The sequence below is a fragment of the Vespa velutina genome, chromosome 1, assembly GCF_912470025.1.
Source record: "Vespa velutina chromosome 1, iVesVel2.1, whole genome shotgun sequence".
Lineage (NCBI taxonomy): Eukaryota > Metazoa > Arthropoda > Insecta > Hymenoptera > Vespidae > Vespa > Vespa velutina.
Window position 1 is genome coordinate 5,500,118 of NC_062188.1, and position 10,000 is coordinate 5,510,117.

The 10,000-nt window shown below is 29.5% G+C and overlaps 1 protein-coding gene across 18 annotated transcripts in view; it reads left to right on the forward strand.

Annotated features, from left to right (window-relative positions):
• LOC124950356 (ankyrin repeat domain-containing protein 6) overlaps window positions 1–10,000 on the forward strand; it is a 131,765-nt gene that overhangs the window by 58,556 nt on the left and 63,209 nt on the right. The window contains exons 2-3 of one of the 18 annotated variants that reach the window (XM_047497062.1): window positions 85–228; window positions 1,118–1,228. The exons of the other annotated variants lie outside the window; for them this stretch is intronic. The gene's annotated coding sequence lies outside the window, so the exon portion shown is untranslated. The remainder of the gene's footprint in view (window positions 1–84; window positions 229–1,117; window positions 1,229–10,000) is intronic. 18 annotated transcript variants of the gene reach the window in all.

A 10,000-nucleotide genomic window follows, 5' to 3' on the forward strand; every position in this document is an offset into this window, starting at 1 on the left:
ATAATAATTCGAGCTCTCGCTTGATCTCGATTTATTATCCTTGATTCAGCGAGAAGCATAAAACACGATAATCGTGTTCCGTAGGAGGAGTAACGACACCAAAGAAGGGCCCCTGAAAGCGGTGGTGACCTTACCTCGTCGTTTTATACGTTCGCTCTTAAGGAGAGACATCGAGATTTAATGCTCTCTTCGTGATCCTTCCACTCGGTGGATTAACCTTATACGAGGGTGGGTATAAATGTCGTTTGACGTAGCCAAGTCGAAGTCGACTTTGAAATCGAGTCCATTCGCGTTTCTATTCGCACGATCATCGTACGTTTATTCTGTCCATTTACTGTATAAAAGAAAGTGAGATAGAGATAGATAGATAGTTAGATAGTTAGATAAATAGACAGATAGATTGTGCAATACAGAGAAAGAGAGAGAGAAAGAGATAACGTTGTTCATTACCTTTTGCTCGAACCATTGTGTCACTTTAGCGACATGTATGGACAAAATTTCAATTAGAAGGAACAAACGGAAAATGGAATATACGCTTGCGTGGTTTGTATAAATATAAAATGATAATACTGTTCAATTAGAATTTGATTGAAAAGATTTTGAAAATAGATCGAAATATGCAATCATTCGTCCGGTATTATTCAATATATGATTCTAATCAATTTAATCAATTTAATGACTTTAATTAAGATTAATTTTATTTTCTTTCGTTTTATTTTATAGAAAAGAAAAGAAATAGGGAAAGAAAAAAGATATTACAAAAATATATATATATATATATATATTTTTTTTTAATACAAGTATCATTTTTTAATACAATTTTTTATCTTTCAAAGAAATGAAAAGTTTCTTGAAAAATTTCGACAAAGAAGAAAAAAAAAAAACGCGAAATTTTAAATTAAACCTAAATGAGAGCTTGTTTATAAAAATCGATAAATGTAAATTATAAAAAGGGGGTTTGGGGGGAGAGGGGACGGAATGGATGAACAACCTTAATGTTTTACATTTTTACGATGTAAGAAGAAGACTCGTGTATGAGAATGTCAACCTTGTCGAGAAAGGCAACCTATTATGCGATCGATCTGATCGAGCTTAGACTTTCGACTCTTTGAACTAGACGGAAACGATTTCTCGTCGTTCGTGCGAGACGACAAGCGTCTCCTTAAAGGTGGAAGAAGGATGGAACGATGTACGTCATGTTCGAGAGACGAGAACGACTATTGAAACGGTAAGAATATTCTTAGCACGATACTCATTATTTCTATCATCCTTCTCTTCTTCTTCTTCTTCTTCTTCATCTTTTTTTTTTCTCCTTCTTTTTTTCTTTTAAAAGTAATCACAAAAAATAATCCCCGTCGTCTTTCCGTCGATATTTTCTAATCATTTATTTTCTTTCTCTGATCCCGTTAGAATTGTTGTTGAATATCTTTCATTGGACAAGATTGACCGAGAAATATTTTAATTACCATAAAGAAAGACAGATAAATAGATAGATAGATAGATAGATAGATAGATAGATAGATATATAGAGAAAAAGAGAATGTCTCTAAGGTTAATGCGATATACGTGTTCGCGGAGCTCAAACGTCTAAAGGATTAGCTGTATTCCATTAAGAATTCTTTGTCAGTGTCAGCAGATTAGCGTGTATAATACCTTTAAGAACTCGATCTTCTCTCTTTACCTGTGTAATTCCTTCTCACTCTATAAGGTTACAATGTAATACGCGACAATATATATATATATATACATATATATACAGGGTGTTTCTTTAAGTAAGACCAACTAAATATTTATTTGGTTTATTGTGATGCAAAAAATATTTTTTACTTAACATGCATAATGTCAAAAGATCAATATCTGGGAAGAATATTTTTTTCCTTATCGATCATTGTCATCGTCATTATTTTCGTCGTCGTTATATCGAATTCATATCTCGATATTATCGAGATCACGCATATACGTAATAATTATATGTATTTATAGAATTAATAATAGAATGATTGTGATGGTGAAGGATAATGACCGATGGATGGGAATGAAATGTTACGCTGATACGACACATTTAAACAAAAACAATTTGATTTTTTACATAAGAAATTTCTTTGATAAACAATTCTTTAATGATTTTGATGATCGATACTGTTCGTTCGAATGGATAAAGAACGAACGAAGTAGCTAGATGATTGTAATTAATTATCTCAAGACAAAAATAAAAAAGGATATTCTTTTCGTGTCAACGATTGCTCTTGAAAGTAAGCTTCTTTTTTTTTTTTTTTCCTTTTTTTTTTTTTTTGTTTTGTTTTAAAAGGCGCGATTTTCCCAAAAGAAAAAGAAAACGAAACGAAGAGTGTGACGATAATCTCGAAAAAAACGACGTCATGAATGTAAAATCCTACGATTTTTAAGCTGCTTGTAAACTTACTCTTTCTTTTATTGTGATACGATTAAAAAAAAAAAAAAAAAAAAAAAAAAAAGCGGAAACGACGATAAATCATTGATAAACAATAGATCGACGTATACGTAAAATATTTTGTGAATAATAACGATATGATAATGAGAAAGTAAATAAATTCACACACGAGTGTTATATTAAAATAAAATTCATTGTTTGACGTAATAAAGTGTAAGAACGATTACTCATATCGAAAATAGAGTACGAGTTAAATCGAGTTGGAGAAACATAGTCTTGGTTTGTGATGCTGTTGTGTTAGCCTTTGAAAGTAGCCGTGGTAGCATTCGTGTGATCAAAAGAAAAAGAAAAATAAAGAGAGAAAAGGAAAGAGCGTGAGACAGAGACACAGATAGATAGAGAGAGAGCGAGAGAGAGAGAGAATATAACGCGTCGATGCCAGAATGACTTATCGTGGAAATAAATACCGGTCGGAGATCGGAGATCGGCGCTCTAGATCGGACCGTACAGTTACGCACATCTTCCGTTCTTTTAGCTTATTTTAAACGGAGCCAGCGCCGTGCCGGTCTCGTGGCAAAGGAGCCTCATGACTATATACGCGTTAGAGAGAGAGAGAGAAAGAGATAGAGAGAGAGAGAGAGAGACAGAAAGAGAGAAAGAGAGAGTACTTCTCCCTGGGAAGTCAAACACGCAGAGGGGGAGCTCCACCAAGGATGATGTAGGAGCCTAAAACCTTAACGTTCATCTTTTCTCGCGCCGTTACTCGTCCCTTTTAATTCGCTAACCACAGCGTAACTGCTACCTGTTCTTATTATATTTTCTTTGTAGTATAGGAGGCTTCATCGAAGATTCGTCGAATTGTTTTCCTTTTCTTTTTTATTTTTTTTCCCCTTTCTTCTTTTTCCCTTTCCTCTTCTTTCCTTCTTTTTTCCTACTCCTTCTTTTTATTCCTTTTCTTTTTGTTCTTTTTTCAAAGTGCAAAAAACAAATCTAGAAAGGATCTACGAAAGCAACTGAGAATGTATTATTTCATTGTATCATTATTAACTTTACAAGTTAATAAAGACTATGTTATTAGTAGAATAAGTTTGATTATATCGTGGATGATTATCTTAGATAATTACTGTTCCATACAGGAATGATCTATGTTATTAATAACTGGTAATAATGATAATAGCATATATATACGTGTAAATGTGTGTATGTATATGTGTTTATATATATGTATATCGTGATTATGTTTCTAATAATTATCGATATGTATGTAATTAATCATTTTAATTACTGAAAAAAGACAAAAATAAACGATTAATACTGATACTTCCTATTACAAAACTAAATCTTAATCTATTAAAAATTCTATATATACGATATGATATCGAGTTTTGCTTGAAAGCATGCGCTATGTAAATTAACGATGTTTGAATATCATTAATAATAGTGATATCGCATATCACGATTTTATGTTAATACTTAATTAACAAAAATCGATCTTTACTTGATTGGTTGATTTTGTTTAGTTTAAAGAAAAAAAAAAAAAAAAGGAAAAAAAAAAGAAAGAAAGAAAGAAAAATAGAAAGACATAAATGAATGATTAACATCGAACACGTTGACCTTCACTTACCCGTTAAGAAACAAGATTCTTAATCGATGAAAAATCATCGAAAACTTTATATTAAATTTATCATAAAGATTTAAGTCATATCTCCTCGTATACTCGATTAAAGAACGATAGAAGTATTATCGTGGACTCTTAAAAACCTTCTCACGGGATCGATAAAGTTTCTTCCGAGTATTACAAGTTTCTTTAAACTTATTCGAGAAATTGTACGTGGTATATCGTGTAACTCACGATAAACCAGCCCCAGTATTTATCGTTAGACTCGACCCATTTGGTGGTAATGTATATTCCGCTTAGCTATTGGAAAAGCTTGACAGAGAATTATCGTAATTTCTTTATCAGCTCCTCGTAAATAATAATAATAATAATAATAATAATAATAGTAATAAAAAGAAGAAAAAGCAAAAAAGAAAAGAAAAAGAATAATAAAGATAATCTTGGATGGACGCGTTAAAGTGCCGACTTTCTAGTTAGAAGCCGACGCGTCGTCGTTTAAATCAACTCCCTGAGAACTAATTACCCGTGAGACTAGCTCTATGAACGCTTTAATCGGCTTCTCGAGGAATAAAAAGAAAAAAGAAAGGGAAAGAATGAAAGGGAAAAAAAGGAAGATAAGAAAGAAGAGAGAGAGAGAGAGAGAGAGAGAGAGAGAGAGAGAGAGAGAGAGAAAGAAATACAACGATAAAACTATAGTCGTTCAACCTTCGCCAGTTTTGCACGTTTATTTATATTTTTTATCGTCCACGAACGAGAGACTCATAAAAAGACATGTGTGTGTGTGCGTGTGTGTATGCATATATATAATTTAATAATATATTTATTAATATTATATTATATATTTTAATAATTAATAATAATGAATAATAATGATTAGTATTATATTATTATTATTATTAATATAATATAATATAATATAATATATATTAATATTATATATAATATAAATATATGTTATATGTAATATATATTATATATGTATAATATATATATATATATATTTTATATATAAATTATGTTACATATTATATATTATATCAATATATATATATATATATAATTTAATATATAGTAATATTATATTATATATTTTAATGATTAATAATAACGAATAATAATGACTAGTATTATACTATTATTATTAATATAATATAATATAATATATATTAATATGATTATAATACAATATATATATTTTATATATATTATATATTATATATTATATATTATATATTATATATTATATCAATATATATATATATATATATAAAATATGTATGTATATGCATGTATATGTATGATCTACTCGTTAGAACTTGATTTGTTACTTCGAATAAGTATATATGTAAGAATAAGTAGGTATAGATTTATCTGCGTATGTTTTTTGAAATATTTGATCAAATCATTGAATCTTTTTCAAATACCGATCTTTTCATGCTGAATAATTTTTCTTTCTTTTTTTTTCCTTTTCTTTTCTTTCCTGTTTTCTCTCTCTCTCTCTCTCTCTCTCTCTTGGCATGCCTTCTCGATAATCGGCCACCCTTGCCGAGAGCAAAGCAGGTGAGATCAGACACGGACTCCGTCGTCGCGTGTCTCGCCATATGCGATGCACACGCAACATCTGTTCCGATGGCAGATTCTCGAGAAATCTTAGAAAATCGAATGAAATAATTCAAACGAATTGTTATAATTTTTATTTCTTCGTTTCGCAAACGTACATATAACGAAATATCATTATTATCATTTTTATCATCATCATAATCATCATCATCATCATCATCATCATCATCATCAAAAGATATCTCGGAATACGCCCGAGTAATTACAAGAATCGTACGAACGTGTATGTCAAGAATAATTTTCTTACAAACTTTTGACATAATCGCGATCACGCTTTAATTATTATTATAATTATAATTATTATTATTATTATTATTATTATTATTATTATTATTATTATTTCACTGAACGTTTAATTATTATGACCAGAGATTTGTAATTTTGTTGTTCTTTGCATTGATACTTTCCCTTTTAATACATCTTTCTTTTCAATGAACGTTAAATAAATATTAAATTGGAATCGATCGTTCGAAGCTGTAATAAGGGGAGAAAAGAGGAAAAAAAAAGAAAAAAGAAAAGAAAAGAAAAGAAAGGAGAAAGGAAGGAAAAAAGAAAAAATTGCAAAGAAGAAGAAAAAAGAAGTGAAAAGTAATAAAAAAAAAATAAAAATAAAAATAAAAATAAAAATAGAATAAGATTACGACGTTGGTCACGAAGAAATGGAAAGCTAGATAGGCACGCGTTACTCGCCCGTAATTATTACTGCGGTCAATTTAATAAATGTAAGTCTTCCTACTTTCGAAATGAAACAAGAAAATCTAGTAGTAGTAGTAATAATAGTAATAGTAATAGTAATAGTAATAGTAGTAGTAGTAGTTGTTAGTCGGACTCTCTTGAGTTAGATTAAATTCTTCGATCGAGAGTTTCATGGCGCACCTTCTTGGTTGGATTATTAGAACATTTGTAATATTTTTCTACATTACACGCGTCCTCCACCTCCTCCTTCTTCTTTCCCCCCTCTCATCCTTTCTCTCCTTTTCGAAATCATAAATACCGAATAGTTTATGCGAGAATAACTCTTCGGTTAACGATCCTTTTCTACGATACATTTGCGAGATTGGTTTATGATCTTGAAATAGTTCCGTTTTCTTTCTCTCTCTCTCTCCTTCTCTCTCTCTCTCTCTTTTTCTATGTATTTATCTATCTCTTTCTCTCTCTCCTTTTTCTGGATTATTCGGGAAACTGATAGAAACGATCGTCTCTAACGAGTATATATCGAATAATAGATGTCTCGATGGAATAAACGAATCAATATCAAAGTTTTAATCTCTCTTCTTCTCTTTTATAGTTCAATCTGTAATGAGAGCATCTAATATAACCGTTAACTATAAAATTTTTTTTATAAATCGACCTACTATACCTGCCAATCATTAGATGGGAAATAGGTTTCACGTTACGATCATACTTATCGTATCTCTTTTGGCAATGAATTTTTTTCTAATTGTTGAATTGTAAAAATATTAAATATTACGTGATCGTTAACTGGATTGCATTGTATTTGTCAAAATGCGTTTTGAAAATAATTCGATATGTGGTACGTTCTGACCAAGGGAATGGGGGCGTGGTCATTGAAAAATAGTGATAGAAGATACTTTTTGAGTCTCTAAAAAAGTAAAAATATCAATCGAGTATATATATATATATCTTTAAATATTTCTCGAATTTACAATCTTTCTTTTTCTCCTTTTTCTTTTCTTTCTCTTTTTTTTTTTTTTTTTTTTTTTTCATCTAATTCTCCAATTAAAATGAATATTTTCTGTCATGTACTTTCGTCAAGGTCATTCTAAGAAGGTAATTAAAGAGCAGGGTAATTAACTCTTGAACCTGTAATAAAATAAATACCAATCGAGTAAGAATTTTTCAAATATTTCATCGAACCAACAACATTTTGTTGTACTTTTACTCTCCAATTAAAATGAATATTTCCCTTGTGTATACTTCGTTCAAGGTCATTCTGAAAAGCTCATTATAAAGTTGAAATTGAATATTCTCAGTCTATAATAAAATATAATAAATAACAATCGTTTGAGAATATTTAAATACCTTTCGAAATTAAGAGAATCTTTTTCCTTTTAATCATCGATGAAAATGAATATTTATAATACTTTGCGTATACTTCGGTCAAGGTCATTCCGAAAGGATTATTAAAATGTTAGTATTGATTATTGAGATCTATTATAAAATTCGTACCAATCGATTAGAATTTTTTAATATATATATATATATATATATCTTAAAGTTGGAAAATTTTTTTTTACTTTCCGATGAAAATAAATATTTTCCTTTTTTTGTTTTTTTGTTTTTTTTTTCTTTTTTTCTTTTTTGTATATACAATACTCTCGATCGTTCAAGGTCATTCGGAGAAGCTCAGAAAGAACAGGCTCGTCGTAGCTCGTACAGTCTCTTTTTTCCTTTTTTAATCTTCGTAGATACATAAAAGAAAGATGACACGACATTCAGAACTTGTGGATCACGTTCCAATGTTATCTTCGTTCTTTTTTATCAATTAATGTCAACGATGAAATACCTCGAATACCATCGATAAAATAGGTCGAAGATTAAACGAGATATGAAAAAGCGAAAGAAAGATAAATTTTAAAGAAGAAAATAGCTACGATGTTTCACCTTTAATAGAAACTTTCTTTATCCTTCCATTTTTATAGAAAATCTTTACGGAGATCTATATAGATCGTAGTATCGTAGTAAATCATTTAATATCCGTTCGATGTTCTCGTTTAACAAAGTCTATCTTTTAATAATCGAATTAAAAATAATCAGGATAATATATCGAGAGATAACGTTGCTCCATTTGATAATCTTATCGATGATAAATTAATTCAATGATAGATATTATTAAATTTTGTTTAAATAAATAATATTTATTAGAAACTTTGTGAATTATTTTCGAAGATTGTCTCCTTTCGTTGTAATTTAACGCTTAAATATCTTAAGAGTCTATATAGAAAGTAAGCCCGAGGGCATAATTTTTTATTCCCTAAGATACACTCTCTTCCACGGATGATCTATGGACCATAGAAATTCATTAGTTCAACTACTTTCGATGATCCTTATCTAACGTACTACCAGATTGGACTTAATGAATTTCCGTGTTCTCTCGTAACTTATATGTTAAGTATTAAGTATACTTGAAAAAAAAAAAAAACGTATTTTTAGAACAGTTCCTTTTTTCTTTCTTTTTTTTTTTTTTTTTTTTTTTTTCTTTTCTCCCCTCGTGTCGATAAATTCCTTACCAATTATCGACGTCTCGCTAATATCTTGTTTTTACAGGTGAACATTTTGAACGGAAGAGAAATGGAAAGAAAAGATTGAGAGAACAAAAAAATAATGGGTATCACGATTTTGGATTCTTTTTTTTTTCCCCTTTTTTTTTCTTTTTTTTTTTATTTATTTATCGTTTTTTCTTTTTTTTTTTTTCTTTTCTTTTCTTTTCTTTTTTTTTTCTTTCTTCTTTTTTTTCTTCTCTATTTTAATTTTCGTTCCAAGGATTGTAAATATAAATTCACGCTTTTTCGAGGTGGGAATATTCAAGGTGGTGTAAATCAAGGCGTACCTTTTTTTAACGCCATTGGCTACAAAATGGTCACGACTGGTATCTGTATAATATATAAACACCTTTTGATTTACACTAAACAAATATAATACACATACGTATAGATATTTCAAATATATTTTCACGTTGGTTATCTTCTCGAGGTGTATCGAAAAGAAAAAATAGAGAAAAAGAAAAAAAAGAAAAAAAAAAAGAAAAAGAAAAGAAAAAAACGAAAAAAGATTTTCCTTACTTAAGTAAATCTCTTTTGATACTTAGTACGTTTTCTATTTATGAACGTGAGGATTACTCGAGTATAGATATAAATTATCATCGGTAAATGTTATCAAGTAGTTATGTACGTGCGTACTTATAAATTCCCTATGTATAATTTCCTAGGAAAATCATTTCTAATCGTATCGTTGAAAAGTCATCGAGGTTAGAATATTTCTCTTTTTCTTCTTCTTCTTCTTCTTCTTACTCTTCGAATTCTAGACAGATAACATTATTTTCGAGCACACCAACGTGTTCGTTTTAATAAGCAATTATGAAGGTAACCCGATGACCCGAGAAAAAAAATGGAGGCACGAATTCCACGAAGCATTCGTGCCGATCCTTCTGGACGATCTCTCGAAGTAGAGTCACGACTCCGGTACATTTTAACACACACGCTATCTTTACGTTTTATATACCATTGTATATATATATATATATATATATATATATATATTTCCATTCGATTTGTAATCCATGATTCATTAATATCTAATAGATATTCTTAAGTTAATATACCTAATCGTAT